We start from the raw sequence: 21,863 nt of genomic DNA on the forward strand, positions 1-21,863 counted from the left end.
AAAGATGCCGAAAGAGTTCATAACCGGAAATGTTTGCCCCTCCACTTCCAAAAAACAAACAAACTGACTTGTGATGGAAGTTCAGGAACGACACTTTGTAAAACACATTTAAGGATGCATGTCCTGATGAGATGATCCTGATTTATTCCCAACATCTGGCATCTATGGAGTTCCCCTCCTTAGTCACGCTAGCTGGCCTCGAGCTTGGACCAGGTACCGTGGTCCTGATGAGTGTTTAGGACATGCTGCCAGAAGAACCCCACCCACGGTGCAGGCAGTCACCTTGATCTCCGACGAACTGACCAACTACCTATGTATGAGAATGCCAATTCCTTTTAAATAGCCCTTTTCCTTTCTTCTTTTTGCTAGACTTTAAAGAGAAAAAATTCGTCAGTGTAACAGTTCCTGGGAGAACTCTTAAGCATGGGGTTGATGACCACAAAAGCACAGAAACACCATCCGCATGCAAAAGTTAACTGGATGGCAGAGATAATGCTAAGATAATTATTTTGATAGAAGCCAGCGGAAAGCTTCTGTAGTGTATCTTACTATTCCTGTTAACGGTGAACTACCCATTTCAGATAGATGCTATTCACGAACGTATTTACTGGATGACATTTTGTTTTCTATTTCTTTCTGGAAAATGTTGTAATGAAAGCCAGGGCCTTTAAGAGGATAGCTAGCTAGATAAGTTTTACTACATATTTCTGATTACTATAATCCTATAAATGAGTGATAGTATGTAATCTTGTGACACAACATCTCCAGTGTATAAAACAGCATTGCACTTTATAACGAGAAGAAACACAAAGGCTAGTTGGGACTATTCTACGGTCAGTATCAGCTTGGGCTCCTTGCGACTCTGGAGATGACTGACAATGGGATTTAATGGAGTATAACTACAGTAGCCTTGAGCAAAGATACAATTATAGCTGAAAAGCATCTTAGGTTCCTGACTGCTGCTGGCATCATGGTATAAATCAACAATTGCTTCTTCCTTTTTTCTCTGCAGTCCCCTCCCCTCCAAATTCAAAACACAGACTCCTCCAGAATCAAAAACTTGGTAAAAGGTCATTTTGTTTTCCTCAATAGCATAAAAATGGCATAGCTAAATCTGACATGCATACGCAAATCAGCTCAGAGAAACACTGATTTTCCTTCACACTGAATTATTGTAGCTGCATGAATGTTGATACAAACACCACAAGGAACAAAAAGCACACACTCTATGGTTTAATTGCCAAGATGCAAACAAGAAACATAGATGTACTGACTATAGTGAGTGTCTCCTGGCTCCATAACTACAGCAAACCAGGTCCTTAACTCATAAACACCTAAATTCATTTAATCGTATTAAGAGTTCAGGAGGCTAACATTTGCTTGCAAGAAAAAAAGACTTGCCAAATATGCAACACGGTGTCAGGAGAATATATGGATTATTGATAACTTATTTATATTGATATTTAACATAACAAAAAGGTGTATCCCTGTAAGAGGTTAAGAGAGAAGAAAGAAGACTGAAGATTAAAAGCACAGTTACATAAATGGAAATGCAGTAGACCCTGCATTTACAGAACCTTCCAGTGCTCAAAAAGGCGTTGTCAGTCAGTGATAAAAGATGAATCTGATTTTGACACAGACGTAATGTTAGTTTGATAGATTACATTCCTAACAAATGAATTCATGCTCTTAATTTAAAAATAAAAAAAACATATGACCACAAGTAATAGAGATACTCAAAATATTTAATGAACCCGCATACTGAACGGCATGGAGCTTCCCGGAGCACACAGCTTCGTCGTGGAGGCTGGGTAAAAGCACTGGCTTGTCATGAGAAACCTGGCACTTCCTTCCTTCTACAGCAGGTCTGGCTGGGGAGCCTTGCACAAGGGCCATGGCCACCCCGAGGCTTTGTTTTCTCACCTGTGAAAGGGGCAGGGTTGCAGCCGATGACCCTTACAACCCATTCCAACTGGGAAATGTCGTCGGAGTCTCTCGGAGAAGCCAGAAGCGCTACGCAAAGGGCAGTCGATGGACAAGGAGACAGGCATCCGGACGGGACGTGCGGGACCAGCTGTATGGACGCCCCCGGCGCTCGTGATGGAAGAACTTCTGCTCCGCAGAAGGAAGAGGGGGTGGAAGGGCTTCCCGAGGGGACACAACTGAGCTGCCCTGGGAGGTTCAAAAGGATTTCCAAAGCAGAGAAAAGGAGGAAGGATGCCAAGAAGCGGAGAGCACAAGCAGAGGCCGGGGCGGCAGGGAGGGCGGGGCGCGTGGAGCCAGAGGCCGGATGTATGCCTGATTCACATGTACTATAAAGAGAGTAAATACTGCTTTCTCAGGTTCAAAAGGACAAACCAGACAGTACAGCCGGGAGGCAAAAGGACAATCTGGGGCTTCCCTGGTGGCGCAGTGGTTGGGAGTCCGCCTGCCGAGGCGGGGGACACGGGTTCGTGCCCCGGTCCGGGAAGATCCCACATGCCGCGGAGTGGCTGGGCCCGTGAGCCGTGGCCGCTGATCCTGTGCGTCCGGAGCCTGTGCTCCGCAATGGAAGAGGCCACAGCAGTAAGAGGTCCGCGTACCGCAAGAAAAAAAAAAAGGACAATCTGTGCTTACATCTTAAGCCCAGAAGTTACCCTCACTGTGTCTGTAGAGGCCGCAGCCTGTACAGCTCCTACAGCAGTGCTTGGCTTACAGCAGGTACCCAAAAAATATCTGCTGCGTGGATAAAAAAAAAAGTATATAAAAAACCATATATTACTGTCTTCCATACGACTCAACATCACGCAGTAAACGTTCTTAACCGTATTCCATCACTTCTGCTCCTTTTTTTTCAACAGTACAAGAGGAAAAATTGTTTCCTAGGGTAGATGGTGACCAGAATCTTCTGGTAAACTTTCAGGGGCCAAATGAATGCTTTCTGAAAAATCAGGGAGGCTTGTTTTATCGCTCTGTTATTCCAGTGTAAGTTTTCTCCAAAAAACAAAAGCCCTGGAAACCCAGTTGTGCATCTCTCAATGGATCAGAAAGGCCACCGTCTCCTCAAGACCATCAGTTTCACCACCGCCCTGTAGTCACAGAGGCACAAGCTACACTCATCCCTCCGGTGGAGAATGTAAGCCCATCACCCCAGCTCTTCCTTCTCGATACCGAAAACCCTGAGGGTTGGGTTTGAATGATGGCCAAGTCCCATGCAAGCTGTAGCCATTTATTTGCTTGTTTATTACACATTGTGATTAAGTTGATCTGTAAAAATATCCTACGTGGAAATGAACATGCTCCCCTGCGTCAAAACTCCCATTTGACTTCAAATCCCCAAAAGCAAGTCTTTTCATTTCAGCCAGAGACCCTGCAGCATTAAAACAATGCAACAGTTAGACGTGCACTGCGATTTCCCCCTATCGGTCATATTTAAGAAGTGAATACATTCTGTGACTCTGAAATGAGAAGTTATGTTTTCAACAAGGAGAGAAAGAACCAGAAGGCTTGAAGAAAGCCAAGACAGGCTCCCAGCTTTCAGGGAAGTCCGAGGCACATGTCCTGCTGGAAGCTGTTCCATGCTCTCTCTCCAGCTGTGCTGAAGCACTCAGGTGTCCTCACCTCCGGATGTCTCTCTGTGGTTGAGTTTACGGTAATGGGTGCATGGGTCAGGCCATGTATTAAAGATGCAAGCATAAGCTGACAAGCGCTCCAACGTTCTTTCTGTAGAAAGATGACTGCTGTCCTTCAAAGGAATCACCTGGGAAGCCATAAATTGGTTACAGTGATGTCACTTATCGCAGCATTTTCGGAACTTCTCTTTTGGCAGAATCTGTTAGCAAATCTCTTAAGAAAGAGGGTTTTCTTATTTATGTCCTAGAATATGTTGCGCTCTCTCTCTCCTTTCTCCCTTCATCTTCCTACGTGGCCCCCGTGGCAGGCACTTAGGGTCATCGGCCAAAACTCAGGTTCATCTCTTGCGAGCACACTGGAGACCTGTACTTCTCTGCCTCCACTGGATCAGATGTGGCCAAGGAAACGTGAGCAGAAGTGATATACTGTGTCACTTCCGGGGGAGCCCTTGGAGCCAGGAGGCATGCCACCCACCAGGTCCCGCCACAGCGACCAGCATCCACAGAGCCTCAGTGGAGGCAACACACGGCACACGTGGAGACGGACACGCAGCTCGGAGTAGGACAGCATCCTCGATCGAGGGGGGCTGTAGCGTCCATCACCTAACCTCAGCGACTCAGCAGGCTCAGGACGCCCAGGAAGGAGCCTCCCTTCCGAGGCTGGCTGAGGACTGAAGTCATGTGAAGTGGGGGGGGTCGGGGGGGTGTACATCAGACCCAGACGGAGATTGGAGATTGGCAGCCGAGAGAAAGGACCACAATCCATTTTCCTCTGACATCAGAGGTGATGTAGAGACAGTGAGCACAGTGTAAAACAAAGAGATCCCCTGTAATCAGTCTGCTGTGGGTCCCTTTAAACCTGGGGCTTCCCTGGGCACACGCACATATGATAGCTGTATGTCGGTGCCTGACGCCTGGGCCTTTGATGAACGGGGATTATTTCAGGTCAATGTCCAATGACCGAGCCACAGAGGCAAAGCCCATCAGCACCCACGGAAGCTCCCAGTGAAAAGGCCAGGGTGGTGTCAATCCCTACCCACTGCTGCCTCTGCAAACCCTCATAAACGGGGCTCAACAGCTGGCCTGCGTCTCTCCAGCTCAGGACAGACAGTCTGAACGTTATGCATAACAGCGAGGTCTGAGGAAACAGAGGGAAAAAGAGGACCCCGTCCACAAATGCCGACAAAGATTCTGGCGACACTGCACTTTCCAAAGCCACTGACTGAGCTTCAGCAACTTGGTATCAGGTGACTCACTGCAGGAACACAAGATGACAGGCGGTCTTTGTCTTCTCGGAACTCAAGGGTCGGATGTGAAAAGGACACCCTTAACTCCTCTGAATACAGGACAAAATGCTGTAAGCGCTCTGCTAGAGGTGCAGGCCGGGAAAACGCAAAAGCAAGTGAACTCCTTACCTCGCCTAAGAAGATATAAACAAATGTTTGTTGGTAAAATGAATTCACGCCCTAATGAGAGAAGGCCCAGGGAACACGAGAAGCAGCAGACTGAGAGCCGGGCTGGGACCCAGGAAGAGCCTCCGAGGCCCTCCCGCCCTCATCTGGGCCTCCACCCCTCCGCACACAGGACTCTGCTGAATGGACAGGCTGGTCACCGTCAACAACGCACAGAGCGGGTGTGAGGCCCGAAGTCAGGCCGAGCTCAGGGACATCTTCCGTGCTCAGTAAGTGGCCACGGGGACACCTTTCTGGAAGGCGACTTGGCAACTAAAACTACACAAACTCTTTGACCCCTCAATACCTGACAGGGGAACGTATCCTCTGAAGTGAAAGCATGCGTATGTTTACATATTTATATCCAGCAGCATTGTCCGGGGTGTCCCCAAACCAGCCACGCCCTGAACATCCACCAGCAGGTAAGAGCTGACCCAACGTGGGCAGCCACACCTTGAAAGGCTAAGGGGAGACTAAGATGTTTCTCTGGAGCAACGATCATGATGGTTTCCAAGTGAGAAATCAAGCGCACGGTAATGGATTCCATCTCTTAGAAAAGGAAAACCCCACGTATAGTGTTTCCACACACACGTACAAGCAAGAGAAAGATGAGGAAGATGGAGCCAGGCCGTTCTCGTTGGTTACTGTGGAGGTAAGAATCATGAATTTCTTTAACCATTTTTATTATGAATGTTAGTTCTTTCTTCGTACACTTTTGTTACTTAAAATAAGCATGTACTGCTTTTAATTTTTTTTTAATAGTAAGTTAAGAACATGTGAATAAACAGTAGCTGACACTAACACCATCAGCATCACCACTGTCATTGTCAGCATTGTCATCGTCGTCATCACCTTGTCACCATCACGATCACCACCATCATCCCCACTGTCACTGTCATCACCATCAGGACCACCATCACCATCGCCATCACCGCTACCACCCCCATTATCATCTCCATCACCATCACCATCACGATCTTCACCATCATCCCCACTGTCACTGTCATCACCATCAGGACCACCATCACCATCGCCATCACCACTACCACCCCCATTATCATCTCCATCACCATCACCATCACCATCACGATCTTCACCGTCACCACTACCACCCCCATCATCATCTCCATCACCATCATCTGTGAGTGGCTAGCACAGTTCTCCTTCCTGATTCTGACTGTGAGCCCAGGTGAGGAGAGAAATCCCAGCTGATCCTTCAAGACAGTGTTTTTCAAACTGAGAGCTATAACTCATTAGTGGGTCATGGAATCAATCTAGTAGCATTTCTATAATGGACTAGAATGTAGTAGAAAACTTTAGGTATCATCACCTGTGGTAAAAGTACGTATGTTTGTAATATACCAACACATATTTATATATCACCACGGAAAATACATATATCAGGTGAAAGTCACAGTCCTAGGAGAAAAAAAAAAATCTTCCTTTTCCCAAAGAAAGAGGGCTTTAGCTTTCCTAATGAGAATGGTAAAGGTAAATCCCTTCTATCTGTAGAGAATATTTATAAAAATATATAATTTTACATAAAATTTATCTAATCGTTACAGCAAGTAATTCCCATGCACACTTACTGAAAGCTACAGTTATGTTACATTTGGGATTTTAAGTCTGTAACAAGTGCCCATGGGTGGCAGACAGAAGCGAGAACACACGGGAGATGCTGTTTCAGTACACAGCACACGTCACTGGGGGAGGGGGTCTGCACAGAGCACCATGGCAGTGCGCACCCTCGTGTGTCCATCCACTCATCCCAGCAAAACCTGGGTGGTGCTCGTGGGGAACACAGAGGAAGGCCCTGTGCCAGCCTCCCCACCGCACCACAAAGTGGCAGACGCCTTGCGCTGCCCTCAAGTTCAAGAGCAGACAGGTCCCAGGAGAAGGCGCTGCCGCACGTGCCCAGCGAATTCCTCTCTCCCTGCGCAACCCATGCCGGCGTGCACTGGCCTCTCCAGGTGTCCCCATTCATGACGACAGCAGCTGGCCCTTCCCCGGCCCTGTGTGCCAGACCCAGTGCTAAGCACATCGTCTGGCTTCAGTCAATGACTCCTCACAGCCACACGTGATTTGCAGAGACAAAGAAAATATAAAGATCTGACTACGGGCTGGAGGTGCTCGGACATTATGCCTCCACAGGGACCCCAAATCAGACAGAAACCGCCCGGACTCAAAAGCAAAGACTTTCACTACTTTATCTCCAGATGTCAGCCTTTTGCTCCCGCTAACACAAAGCTTCTTAAGCAACTTGAGAGCAAGTTCTTAAAAAATGAACAATTTCCTAGATTAGTAACTCACTAAATATCCTCAATCAATAACCCTTAAAAACATTTTTTTCCTAGAAAACACTTGCTCTTAGGAATATGTTAAACTCTCACTTCCTGGGCTTTGTCCTAGTCAAGATTCTGGAACGTCGACTGAACTGTGTCTCTTTTTGGCACATCATGAGAAGACGCATGGTTTAGAACAGCAATAAAAAGGACCCATCCCTTAAAAAGAGTTGAGCAGCTTCTATTTACGTTAAGGGTTTTGGTAAATGGTTCAAATGAATCACTGCAAAACAGAAGAAATCACATGCTCTTTGGGGTCTTGTGTGATCCTTCAAGGCAGAAGGTTAGTTCATTAATGATCTCTCAACTGAAGATCAATTTCATCAAGCTCTTTAACTGTCTTAAGTCGGCAACGCACAGTGGCTTGGATTCTCCCATCAGCAATGCAGATAGAACAGGGTGTTGCATATACATCTCTGAGGCAGTAAATATACATCACCATTATTTTCTGATAAATAGGCAATAAAATCAAGTTATCTAGATATTTTAAAAGAATAGCATTTCCCCATAAGTCTGTCATAAGTAAATTACTTCATCTGAAATCCCACAGCTTAAAGATAAAAGTCTTAGTTGCAAGCATTAAAAAAGCCTCCACTGACCTCACTAGCTGTGTTTATATGTAGGCAAGGGGTGGGTAAAATGCACAATATTTCTGTATTTCTGTACCTACATTACATGTGTTGCTTTAGAAATTATCCAAAGGTCCCATATTGCATATGATCGTGGAAATTACTAAAAACGCTAAAAAATTCAAACAGAATAACATTTAGAGAAGAAATGAAATTTTTCTCACAATTCTCCCACCTAATTCATAAATCGCTAAAACATGATTACATGGTGACGTTTCTAGAAGATTCCAGTGAACTGTCCTCAAGTTGTCAGTTCTGGCTTTCATCCTAGTCACTAATTCACACATAGAGATCAAGAAATCTCTCCCCTCCCCATCTTGTGGTATTTTTAAAAAGGAGAAAGTCGAAACTATCCCGTAAAGGCAATGATAATATTATAGCTTACTTTAACACCAGGGAAAGTTGACTCAACGAGGGATCTCGAATCACCAACGCACACATGACCTACCATAGGTCACGTGGTTTAGACACTTCTGTGACCCACCTCGTCTGCTGTGGCTAGACCTGCAACACTGTGATCAGCCTGAGTTCTGGTCTCTAAAGACTCAGTGTGAACTATAAACAGCCACCCTGCGACCAGAAGCAACTTTGTTTTGCATTTATGTTAAAAACAGAACTTAAAGGCTTCCCTGGTGGCGCAGTGGTTGAGAATCTGCCTGCCAACGCAGGGGACACGGGTTTGAGCCCTGGTCTGGGAAGATCCCACATGCCGCGGAGCAACTAGGCCCGTGAGCCACAACTACTGAGCCTGCGCGTCTGGAGCCTGTGCTCCGCAACAAGAGAGGCTGCGACAGTGAGAGGCCCGCGCACCGCGATGAAGAGTGGCCTCCGCTCGCTGCAACTAGTGAAAGCCCTCACACAGAAACGAAGACCCAACACACCCAAAAGTAAATAAATAAATAAATTTATTAAAAAAAAAACAGAACTTAATCGATAAAGTAATGATACAATGGCTATCGATGATAAGAAAGACTACTTCGGAAAATGAATTCCTCTTAAAGAAATCATACTTCCTTAATGATTGCATAGTCATAGTAATAACAGGTCATTTTTGAAGAATTGTTTTTATTTAAACTTAGAGATAACAGTTTCCACTGAAATACACTTAGTTGCCTATTTAAAGCTACTTGAGCATCTTTATGCACTGAAGTGTTATTGTTCATGCCTTGGCCAATATCCCTATGAAAACAGCTTCCAAATTAAATTCCTAACAAATTAAGTTAATAATTCACCTTTATTAAGTAACTTAACTTCTTTAGTGAACAATAAACAGTTATTATGACATCTGTCCAGGACATAAGTACACGTTATTTTTCTTCTCTGTTCATTCTCCTCCCTGGCACAAGAAGTAGAACATTCACCCAAAAAGGTGGTCTACTTGTGGTCTCCTGTTTTTGTAACTGCAGCATCACTGCACCAATTCCATTGTGTTTAGTAGAAATCAGACAATTCACGTGGCTATTCCTAATGAAAAGTCATTTCTTTGAAATATTATAAACTGGATTTTACACAGGTTCAAAAAAATACGAGTAGCGTTTTCCTAATATTATTTTTAGATACTGCTATCATACATCAAATCAAAAATGGTTACATTCTAAGAAGTAACAATGGGCTTATATTGTATCCCTAGCTATGGCAGGAAAAAAAAATAAAAGATCGGTTAAAATATAAAAGTTATGTGTACGTGTAAAGAGCAAGTTACCTGCATTTAGCGTATTTGTCTCCTGTTGAGTTAAATGTACACTGTGGTCAAGTTCGCACATTAAGCCACATCTCCCACAGTCCAAGCAGGCAGTACAAGCAGCACCCCACCTCCACCGAGTGTGAAAATGAAGAACGGGGCGGGGACGGGGGTTGAACAGGCAGACGTGAGTGCAACCAGACCTACATATGTTGAAACAAAACAGTGGCGTTATCCTCTCCAAACACAGCATCAGAGAAAGCATCTCAGATGCAAGAGGAGGAAGAAAGAAAACATACGTATCAGAAGAACAGAACCAAACAGTTCCCAGCCAATTCGACTTTAAAAAAAAATATATATATATATACACACACACACACACACACACACACACACACACACACACACATACACACGCATTACAACAGATGCAGAAAGTAGGCTTAACTAATGGGAAATTATACGTAAAAATGTTTCCCCAAAATACATGAAGAATTTACACTCTCAACGATTTAAAGGCCAATGGTGAATAAAACTACAACTCTTTAGAACCCAAGGGGAGAGTCATTTGGAGAGGCTGTTTTCTGGATAGTTGAAGCTTTACCCGTTTAAACAGAATTTTATAGAAATGCCTAGACACTGGAAAATCTGTGTCAAATGTACATACTTTTGCATTATTTAAAGCATATGGTACACAATTAAAATTTTCCTGGCAACTAGAAATGAAAACTGCAAACCATCAGTAACAACCACAAAGGGTTGTAAGGCACTATATTCCATTTCTAATCAATGGCCTACCATGCTGTGTTTTCATGTTTTTTACTCTTTTACTATAGCTTTTCTCCTTTATGCTCCCTGACCATTAGGTCTTTGCTATCACTTCTCACTGCCATCTAAGGTGCCCTTTCCCTACTTCCAATTTGCTACTTTTAATTTGCAGTACCCTAGAACAGATATTCATGAATATCACAGCTACGTGTAACAGAAAAATAAAATGTAAACAGTGAGTGAGGACCTGAAGATATAGTCTATGAATAAATATGTGATTCGGTGCAGGGACTTTTGAGGCCCAATATCCTTCTATCCTTGCTTATTCTTAGCTCTGTTCCAGAAAAATAAAGATGGTAATTAATTGGTTTCCAGATAGGTGAGGCTTTACTGTGTTTCAAAAAAGATATACACATTTTAAGGAATGTCTCAAAGCTTTATTTACGTACATGTGATCGAATTAAATTCTCCTTGAGTCCCTTATAAAGCAGTAAGCATTCCCTTTTCACAGGTGGAGGTGAGGCGGGGTGGTGGGAAGGGACCCAAAACATATTATAAAAGCAAACACAAGAATGTCAACTCCAAATTACACTGTATCCATATAACACAGTAAGATTTAATTTCCACCTTTAAAACCGAATAGAATGAAAAAAGGAAAATTATTTTACATCAGGTTAAAGATGACCATGAGAAACTACCCCAAAGAGGTAAATACTACAATAGATGTTACCCCAGACCCAGGCCCAGAGGCTAAAGGCTATCTAGATTAGTCAACAGGACTTAGGAATGGGCAACGAAAAATCGACACGACAGATACAAACCCATAAAACACACACAAATACAAACCCATGTGGTTTTGTAAGTTTTTAAAGATTTATTCACTGTCACCAAATAACACAGAAAAAACTGGTAAGTCTATTATAAAGTGGCACATTTGCACAATAACTGCCAAAGGCCATCCCTGAAACTAAAGACTGTGGGTAAATTAAGAAGATTTCACTATTAACACACTTTAAAAAAATCAGATCCTCTCCCTCACTTCCTAAACCCCCTCTCTAGTGGGCGGGCTTTGTATTCAAATATAGCCTTTCTCACTGTTTCACCATGCCTACGCCCCTTTTCCTGTCAATTCCCTCTGAAAAGACTTCACTCTTGGAACCACCAGCGTGCACAGACTGGAGGATGGTTTCCTCTGGTCCCTGTAATTTGCTGACTCTCCACCGGCCCTGGGAAATCTCTGCTCCCCACCTCCGACCAGCACTCTTCCTGTGCTGTCCCTGTGCCGGCTGTTCTTAATCCTCGATGATTTTTGCCGAAGACGCTTTAAGCATCATTCTCAGCTGATATTTGATTTTTTTTTAATCAAAAAAATTCACCATTGATTCACCCATGTTGAAGAGCTACAGTGTTTTTTTCAAAACAAAAAAAGCCACATGAGAAGGTAGTAATAAAAAAGTACTCAAACTAGGTTGTAACTACTGTATGTAAAGGTCAGCAATAGCATCTGCTAATATAAAAACTCATTAGAAAGATATCAAAAGTCAACAGCATTTCGATGCACCAATAGTAACCAGTTAAAATATAACAGAAAAGTAACTCCATTCAGAACAGCAATAACCAATAAGTAAATGAATAACCTAGGAGATAACATACATAAACAATGTGAAGGACCTATGTGAAAAAAATCACAAAACTTTATAGAAGCAAATAAGACTTGAATAAATTCGAACCATACCATTCTTATTTTTAGAATGGGAGAATTTTACTGTTAAAAAGAAGCTGAGAATTCTTGAATTAATTTATTATTTTAATATCATTCCAGTCAAACAACCTGAAGTAATATTTTTTAAGCCCATGAAAATGGCTCTAAAGTTCATCTAACACAGAAGAATAGAAAAAATACTCTTGGAAAAAAGAAGAGTAATGGAGATGGATAGAGAGCTATGGATAGATTATTTTTAAATGTATTATATAGCCACAGTAATTAGAATGGGGACTATAGGTCAGGAATAGACAGATTTCGCATGGAAATTAAAAAGGAAGTTGAGAGTCAGTCCCAAAGAGGTATAAGAAGTGAGTGTACGATGAAGGAACATTTAGAACACGATGCAGAAAGGACAGATTTGCCAACAGATGGAGCTGGGAAAATGGCTATTTGGAAAAAAAATAAAGTTAGATGCCCACCTTACACCATACGCCAAAATTAATTTCAGATATACCAAATATTCACAATTTTTTAAATGAACCCATAAAAATGCGAGAAGAAAATAAAACAATATTTACGTAATCTTGAGGGTTGGAAGGCGCCTCTTAAACATTACTTCAAAGCCAAAAACTATGCAGGAAAGGACCAATTAAACTATACAAAAACAACCCAGTACATCAAAAAATGCCATAACCCAGAGAAATATACCCTGCTGAGGGGTACTGGGAATGAGTACAACCTTTCCAGAAGGCCAGCTGGCAGTGTATGTACCCAAATAATTCAAAACAGCCAAACCCTTGGCCTGGTAATTCGACTTCCAGGAATTTATCAAGGAACTGATAAGGCTATGGCAAAGATATACATACAAAGCAATTAATGACACAGTTGTTTATAACTGTGGAACTGAGAAAGTACTGAATTTCCAACAATGGTTGATTTCTCAAAGAAACTGTGCAGATCAACAAAATGGGATACAATGCAGGTACTTAAGATGACAAAGCAGGTCTATATTGACAAGGGAAATGCCACGTGCAAAAAAACAAGCGATAAAAGAAAATATGTAGGAAGAAACCACCCTGGAAAAAATACATGTATAATATGTATATGTATATATTTGCAGAGGAAAAGATCCAGAAAAGATATCAACTTTGGGTATTTCTATACGATAAGATTGCAAATAAGCTTCATTTATTTTTAAATTTCTTTTTCTATGTTCGAGTTTTTCTAAAATAAATATGCATCACCGGCAGAGTCTTACAAGGTAACAGAAGAGGGCAAAAACATCATAAACTATTTTTTTTAACATCAAACCAAAGGAAATCATCTGCTACTACAGAAACACTAGAAAGAGGAGTTAACATCCTTGTTAGAGCTTTTCCATATTAGTAAGAAAATAAACGAACAAAGCAAAAGAATGAGCAAACAACATGGGCAAAATAATTCAAAAAGGAAGAGAGACATTTAACATGGAAGAATATTCACCCTCACCTGGAACACAAGAAATGCAAACTAGAACAAAGTGATACTAGATACTACTTTACAGCTACTAAATTGTCAAAGATTACAGAGTTAAAAATACCCGCATTGACAACGGCTCAGGGTATGAATATTCCCATGCACTCTAAATGGAAACAAAGATCCATTGAGTCATTCTGAGGAGAGCTTTGCAATAGGTACCAATGGTTCACTAAGCAAGGCCAAGTCAAAAAAAATAAAATGACGTAAAGAAATCATCATGAAAATGTATAAAATAACATGTAAAAAGCTATTTACCATTAATGAGTGAAAAAGTAAACTGATAAATACTACCGTCACCCCACTTTTGTTTAAAAAAATATATGTGGAAGCAAAAAAATATCCTGGAGGCCCTCAGGTAAGAATGTTCACAGTACCCACAACTGGGTAGGTAGTCACGAAGGATGCTTTTGGGTTTGTCTGCTGACCTATATTTTCCAAATTATCCATATAACATGAACACTTCCACAAAGAGGAAGAACTATTTGGTAATGTGGGAGTTACTTCCCCATAATTTTCCCTCAAACTAAAAACATAAAAATATGGCTTCTTCACCAATGGACTTTACCAGTAAACAGAAGAAAACATAGACCGATGGTAAAAGCAAGGTAATATAAAGACCACAACAATGCCAGAGTCTGGTCCAAAGAACTTGCAGCAGCTAGATTAACTGTCACGCCCTCATTGCAGAAGTGCTTCACCTGCAAACGTGCCAGGACTGGGGCACCTTCAAGAGATAAGACGGTTGGGAAGTCCGACACCTGTCCCATCAGCTGCAGGACCTGTCTGGGGTCAGGCCTCTCTCAATGCCCTGAAGGAACCCCACTGAGGACTCCCCACTTCCCTCCCATCCCTAAATGCCATGATCCCAGCATCACTGATAATGCTGAGTTACCTGTTCAGTGATTTGTTCAGAAAGCATCTCTGATATAAGGATGTTAAGCCCTCTTAGGAATGTACTCCCTAGCCATGAGCTAAGCCTGGACCCCTCAGGTGACAAAGGCTTCTAAGGAGACACAAGTGCTCTGTGGGCCCTTCCCAGTGGCAACGTTCCTCCAGGAAGGAGGGAATCTTGGCAGAAGGGTTGGTAGGAGTGAAGGGCTGGCTGGTTTGTCTGCCCAGTTATCCACTGGCCAAGCGGGGTCCAGCTTGTGTCGGGCACCACCCAGGGCCGTGGAGGGCAGAGGCAAGGCAGCCGTCAGCCTGGCAACTTACGTGGACACAGCGCAACACGGCAGAGGTCGGGAGCAGAGTGGACACTGGCCACCGCGTTGGAAGGAAAGACCCCTCGAGTGGCAGGAACTCAGTGCTGAGAAGTTCTTCCAGGCGTGGGCTGGCGTGCAGCCCTCGGGAATGGAGCTGCAGAAACCAGGTCTGGAGCTCACTGCTGACGGGTGGAGTGCAAGGCAGAGCCCAGTACAGAACAGAATCTGCTTCTCACCCCGCCCCTGCCTCGCAGAGAGGGGCCTGGGCAGGACCCAGTCATGTCCCAAGGACTGCCCCCCACAGGGATGTGGAAAGGACCCTGGGGCCCTTAACCTTTGCTAGGACTGTGTGTTCCCAGGGCCACCACGGGACGGTGCTGGGGGAGGGACAGCTGAACGGCTTGCCTAGCATTAAGTGCTGGTGACCAAGAAAACGGGGGTCCCTGCAGAGACACTGCAAAGATGGCACAACCAGGACCGGGAGACCCAGGAGACCCGAAGGCAGGCGCCAAAAAGCCCTGAGCTTTCGCCCTTAAAGAGGCCACAAGAGGAGAAACAGGGCAGGCAGAAGAGCCAGTGGAGGCCGCGGGGGCTCCCTGCTCAGCGGCCCTGTCTGTCCCCACGGCTGGGCGCACTGCCTACAAGCAGATGACAGCCACTGGCCTTCACACCAGACCTTCCTCTCCCGCTCATTCAAGAAGCTGCGGGCACGGGGCCGGTCCCCTCCCCCCTGGGAAGCATGGACACACTCTCCAAAGGAAAAAAGGTTTGTCCCCAAGACCCTGGTTTATGACTCCCTGCTTCTTACACCGGATTTCTCAATCCTGGTTTCTGCTGCTATTTCTGAACGACTTGCAAAGACATTCTCGGCTTGGTCACACATAACGCAGCAAGGAATGCAGAACCTCTAGAACGAAGCTAAATGATCACACTTTGCAAAGCTGGACACACACTAGACAAGCGTATGATCGTATTACTTACAGGAAAATATAATTAGGCAAGTAAATATATATGTATATACCTATGTCATATTTAATTGAAACATTAGCTTCCTATAGAATATGTACAAAGTGGATTCCAAATGAGAAAAAAATATTTTTTTAGAATTTATCGTTTCTATTTTCTTTGACTTCAAAGCCCCCATCCACACGGGCCAATTAACTGTCAATTGTATTGACAAACCTATGTTTATATTTTCAGTTTCCACTTTTCTGAGGGCATCATTCATCTATCTCATGGTAATAAATAACCCCTTGGATGACATATGATGATAAGGGAGTATCGAAATAATCCCAAATTAATGCCTGAAATACACACATATTTTATAGGTGAGCATAAAAGAGATAAGTGGGCTAGAATCTACTACTTTGTACACTGACCTAGGGATGAATACACTTCTATTATATTCCACATGCAACTTCATCGTGTATTCCTGCAGAAAAAAAAGCGTTCATTAAAAGCCAGCGGAATTATTAAGTTGGACCCTAGTAAGAATTTTACACTTGAACTAGAATGCAATTATTGAGGCCGCTGATATTCTGACGAGCTACAATGCTGACGCTGCCTGCAAGCATGACGAAGATCGTGCCTGTCCAGGAGATGCAGATTTTTCAGTATTCGAAAAGTTTTTGTAACATATTTTTCTTATACATCCTCACAAATGTTCTAGATGGTTTCTATTATTCCAAATTCCCTCCAAAAAAAAATGTATTTGCCTACTGCCCTTATCTTTATATTTTAGAAAACAGTGTTTCGTTTTTCTGGTTTTTAAATGCAATCGGGAACCAAGGATTTACTTTCACTTTGCCTGCACTATGGCTCTGAATAAATAAAATCTGTAGTTATTACCCTTTTCCGTTAAAATGAACAGGAAGTAAGGAAACAGTGATATCTAAACATTTCAAATGAGCACAGCAACAAGTACATTTAATGATAAAGCCACTGATGATAATTTTTACACTTCGAAAGACGGACAGAGCTGTGTTTCACTGCTCTCTGTTGTGTGCGGCTACCCTTCTGTTTCTCCAGTTAGACTAAATACAGAGAATATCAGTAAACTGGCAAAAATGGCGGCACCCCTATCTCAGAAAAGTGCTTTTTACTGCAAAAGCCTTAAACAGGCAGGCGCCCGTTCTCACAAACACAATGAGGGGAAAAGATGTTTTCCAAAATGAAATTTCAGGGGATGATTCTTTTCAAAGTAAGGTAACTCTAGGGGTGAGGCAATTCTGCAACTGAATCTAACATCTGTTTTAAGTCACAAAGGCCATTCGATTTTGTGGGTTGTACAATTTGCTATTTAACCAACTTTCTACAAAAGTGTGGTGAAATGGCAGCTTTTAAGCCAAGGGCACAGCCACTTCGCTGGCTCGAAGGGAAGGCCCGGGGGCCTCCAGGAAGGAGAGGCCAGCGACAGGCTGCACTGCCCCCAAAGTTGGGGCAGACGTGACTCCGAGGCTCTGGGCTCAGGTAACGTGCACCGTGTGGCAGGTTCCTGGCACCTGCACCAAGGTGTTTTATCTGTCAGAAAACACTGGCATTTGGTAAAAGCGGAGAGTAGTAGATGGTGGGCTGATGTAGCTATTAAAAAGAAGCTATGAGCTTGGGCACTTTCTGCCAGGGCACCGACCCTGGGTAGAAATGTCCACCAAATGCTCTTCCTCAACACAATTATATCTGGTGCCTCCATTTGCTAGAGTAGAAAGATTATGAAAAGGCCATCTATACCACCAAAATACTGCAGGCTCCAACCAGGAATAAATCCTCTGGGCCCCTCACCCCAACACCTTCAAGCAGGGCTCAGGACTCCATTACTGTGAATGTTCTTTGGCAAAAAATATTGACAAAATTCCGCTTTTCAGACCGTTATTGTCTCTGTGTACTTGATAGCAGCCGTCAGAACTTCACCTGCTAGCATTAAATTCTTGAGTTTGGGTGAAAAGAGAGCAAATCTGCCACATCTCAAGCCCCTCTTCTGGAGCAGCAGCAAATCAAATTATTTTTCAATTAAACTAGCTTTGTGCTTAAAAGAAAAAAAAAGGCTATGACTCTTTATTTTTTTTTCCCCACACAGAAAGAACCAAAGCCATCGCCTCTCCTAAACCCCATGATTCAGGCATAATCTAAATGGCTTAGTATTCTTGGATAATACAGCTCATAAAATTAAATCTCCTATCAGAGATTTCAGTATCACTAACTGTGTGCTCTGAGCTCACAGGCAATCCAGTGATGGGAGCTCTGCATTTGGATGGCCTCTGATGGACCTGATGTAGGGCTCACAGGCTCTCTCTCTCTCTCTCTCTCTCTCTCTCTCTCTCTCTCTCTCTCTTTCTCTCTCTCACCCAGCCAGGTCTATGTGTGAAGACTATAGGAACCTATGATACCCCATCAGGGGCTGAACAGAGATCTGGAGCTGCCAATGTCACCTGCCCTTTCCTGAGGGAGGAGGGCCCCCCCTTGAAGGGCACAGCACCTCTTGTTTTCCTTCCTTTGCCGTGGGACACACACAGCAGTTACACTCTCGCAGGCTGTGCAGCGCCCTGCAGAGAGCATCCATCTCAGCCGATTTCCTCCCAGAGATCCAGTCTTCAGTAGGAAATGCCCAACTAACAGATACTCTGTGTTGGACTTTCCCTTCAAAACGTCTGGTTTAAGAAACGCAAAATCAGAAACACCCATTTTGGTGGAATACAGACCTATAAGGCAAGGATGCTTCAGTAGCTGGGGGGCGGGGGGGTGGATATGCAAAGGGGTGTGAGCACATGTTTGCGGTGGCGAGGAGGGGGCCTCTCAGGACACCAAATCTGTTTCAGGGAGCTGTGTCAGTACAAGTCAGGGTCAAGGACTGGCCGAGATTTAACTCACAGAATAATCAGGGCGCTCAGTATAAGAAAACACCACCTCTCTTCTGTTATGTCCACACGATGGGCAGTGTGAGACAACTTGATATCGTTTGCTACATGCCATGACAATGAATAATTTGCGACAGACACTGCCTGAAAGTCCCTTTCTAAGCAAGAGGCTCCCCCTCCCAGGGAACTGTATGCTCGCATCTCTGGTACAAGCCCTGATAAGACAAGAATTTCCTAGACTTGAAACACAAATTCTCTAGTTTCAGTAAACAAATAGTATAGGGCCAAAGGGGGCAACTCCTTAAAATAAAATAAGTCAGAAGAAACTGAGAAACCAAAAAGGCAGGTTTAGAAACTCCGTATTCTTATAGTTATATCATAAGGAAACACTCAGGTAGGTCTACAGCAACAGCCTCTACAAAGTCCTGATCTTTTCTTTTTAGCAGAGTGTCATACATTTTAAAATGGAAAGCACGATGCAGTATCATAAAAGAGTTAAGAAGGCATTTTAAATATCAATAAAATAGTTTAAAATGAACATTGACATACCCCTGAAAATCCAGGGGTTTCTGTAAATGTCTTCACTTTTTTTTAAAAAGAGAGGCACCCGTACAGCATGCTTTCCTGTTTGTTTCCATAGCTTTAGGTAGTGCCAGCTATGTTCTTGAGTCCAACTTCTAAAAATACCAGTGTGGAATTCACCACCTCCCTACCATTCTCTTTTTACCTAAAGGCGAAAAGTAAATCCACTTTCTTTTCACCGATTGTAGGCCTGGTTTTAATTTGTGCAGTAGTCCTTTTGATAACAATGCCTAGTTAAAACATCCATTAAAAGTCTGTAGCAGGCATTTAATGGAAGGAAAATCTAATAGGGTTCCACTGAAACTCCTTCATTAGCTTTTAAAAGAGTTCTCTCCTATAGTGCTAACAGACACAGACAGACAGACAGACAGACACACACACACACACACACACACACACACACACACACACACACACGGGGGATGGAACCAAAGAGAGACAGAGACAGAGGTGAGAGAGAGAGAGAGGTGCTTTCACATATTTAGGGATGGATTATAAATCTTGGAAAAGAATTAGGTCAAATATTCTTTGCTTTTTTTCAGCTACCTAAACCAACTCTTACTAAATGAAGACCTTATTTTGTAACTCTCACCTGCTGTCTCCAAGCCGTAAAAAGCAGACTCACAGGAACACAGGGCTGAAGTAAACACTGTTTGAGGCCATCAGAGCTTGGAACACCCGAAAACATTCTCCACCAGGCAAAAGGCAGGACCGAAACAGGCCCGAGATGGGCAAAGCAAAATCTCCAGGAAGAGAGGCCTGAGTGCCGTGTTCTGACCCACAGCCCACGCCGTGCTGGAGAACTGGCTTCCAGTCTGCCTGCTGGGACTCAGGCAGCGCTCAGCTCATCCCCCGGTCAACAGAGGAGACAGGCCAGGCCGGCGTGGATATCCCTGTGGATGCTGTGCCCCAGACAGCAAAGTTCAACCCCCAAGGGCGTGGGGGGCAGAGCCCAGGGCAATGCCACTCCCTGCCATCAGCTCCCCTCCTTCCTGATCTGACACACACAGTCCAACAAGCTTCCATCACCCTTTTCCTAATGTAGAGCCCACACTTGCTAGAATATTCCCTTATTTATCAGGAACTTGTCTTTTTTGGCTCTGTTTTCATTTTAATTAATTAATTTATTTATGTTTGGCTGCGTTGGGTCTTCGTTGCCGTGCGCGGGCTTCTCATTGCGGTGGCTTCTCTTGTTGCGGAGCACGGGCTCTAGGCGCGCGGGCTTCAGTAGTTGTGGCTCATGGGCTCTAGAGCGCAGGCTCAGTAGTTGTGGCACATGGGCTTAGTTGCTCCGCAGCATGTGGGATCTTCCCGGACCAGGGCTTGAACCCGTGTCCCCTGCATTGGCAGACGGATTCTTAACCACTGCGCCACCAGGGAAGCCCGTCTTTTTTGGTTTTGATTTGGGGGGAACCCTGGTTACCAAGCTGTATGGGTTTCCCATGGTCTCACCCCAGCTCCACTTTTTCCATAAGCCCTGCTACTTCCAGAATGCACATGGTGTGTTACAGCTGAAAGCCGGCACCAAGACCCTGTTAACAATTTCGAGAAAAGGCAAAACTATCCAAGTTAAACTCAAAGGCGAACTGTGTACTTATAAAATACATTTTAAAAAAGCTTTCTGGACTCTCAAGCTAATTGAGAGTTGCCAGTCGGAAGATTTATGTTACAGATGAAACTGTATGGTGTCATTCTCCTAAATCCGAAGATTCCTCAGCCATTCCTACTGATTCTGCTAAAGGCCACTGGGACATGGCAGGGAGAGGATTCCCTTCCAACTGCCACTTACAAGGACAAATGCACCTTTTACTCACCCTTCAAATGACCTACAAGCTACCTGCTCTACAAAGCCCCCCGAGCATCCCCCAACCCACCCAGACAAGAGGCATCCCTTTTGGCTTGGACTCCCGCTAACAAGCTGTGTGAAAGTCCCCTGTAACCTGTATCACTTCCCATGTTATTAAGAGACGGACATGCAGCCTCATCTCCCCAACTCAACCTGTGAGCTCGCAGGGTGAGGTCCAGCCTGCTATGTCGCGTTCCTCAAAGGGTTTCTTGGACACGGTGGGACCTCCAGAATGGTTGTCAGAAGAATGGGCTGGAAGTAACCGGGCTACATCACTTGTGCGTGATGAACGCCTCGTCCAGAGGTGACGAAAAGCCCCAGAAGAGTACACCAGGCCTGGCGGTTACACCCCCAAGGCCTGAGTCGCCCCTGAGTGGCTCTTTAACCCACCTGCCCTCGGAACCCCCAAGGACAGGGGCCCAGCCAGCCCAGCCCCCCTCCTGGCTGAGTTCCCGGTCCCTCCCTCCTCCAGTCCTCCCAGGCCTGCCCTCCTGAGGGGCTGGATGGCAGCCCTACCCCTGTTGTCCCTGGTGTGCAACCCCGGGACAGACGTGCAGGGGGAGTGACACACGCTTGCTGGTGAGGCCCCTCGTGGCGGGAGGGAGACACGGCCAGGAAGGACCAGGGACGGGACCACCAACACGAGGGACAGATGTGCCTGAGAATAAGCGGGAGCC

Source organism: Neophocaena asiaeorientalis, unplaced genomic scaffold, assembly GCF_003031525.2.
Source record: "Neophocaena asiaeorientalis asiaeorientalis breed wild unplaced genomic scaffold, Neophocaena_asiaeorientalis_V1.1 scaffold124, whole genome shotgun sequence".
In the NCBI taxonomy this organism is placed as follows: domain Eukaryota; kingdom Metazoa; phylum Chordata; class Mammalia; order Artiodactyla; family Phocoenidae; genus Neophocaena; species Neophocaena asiaeorientalis.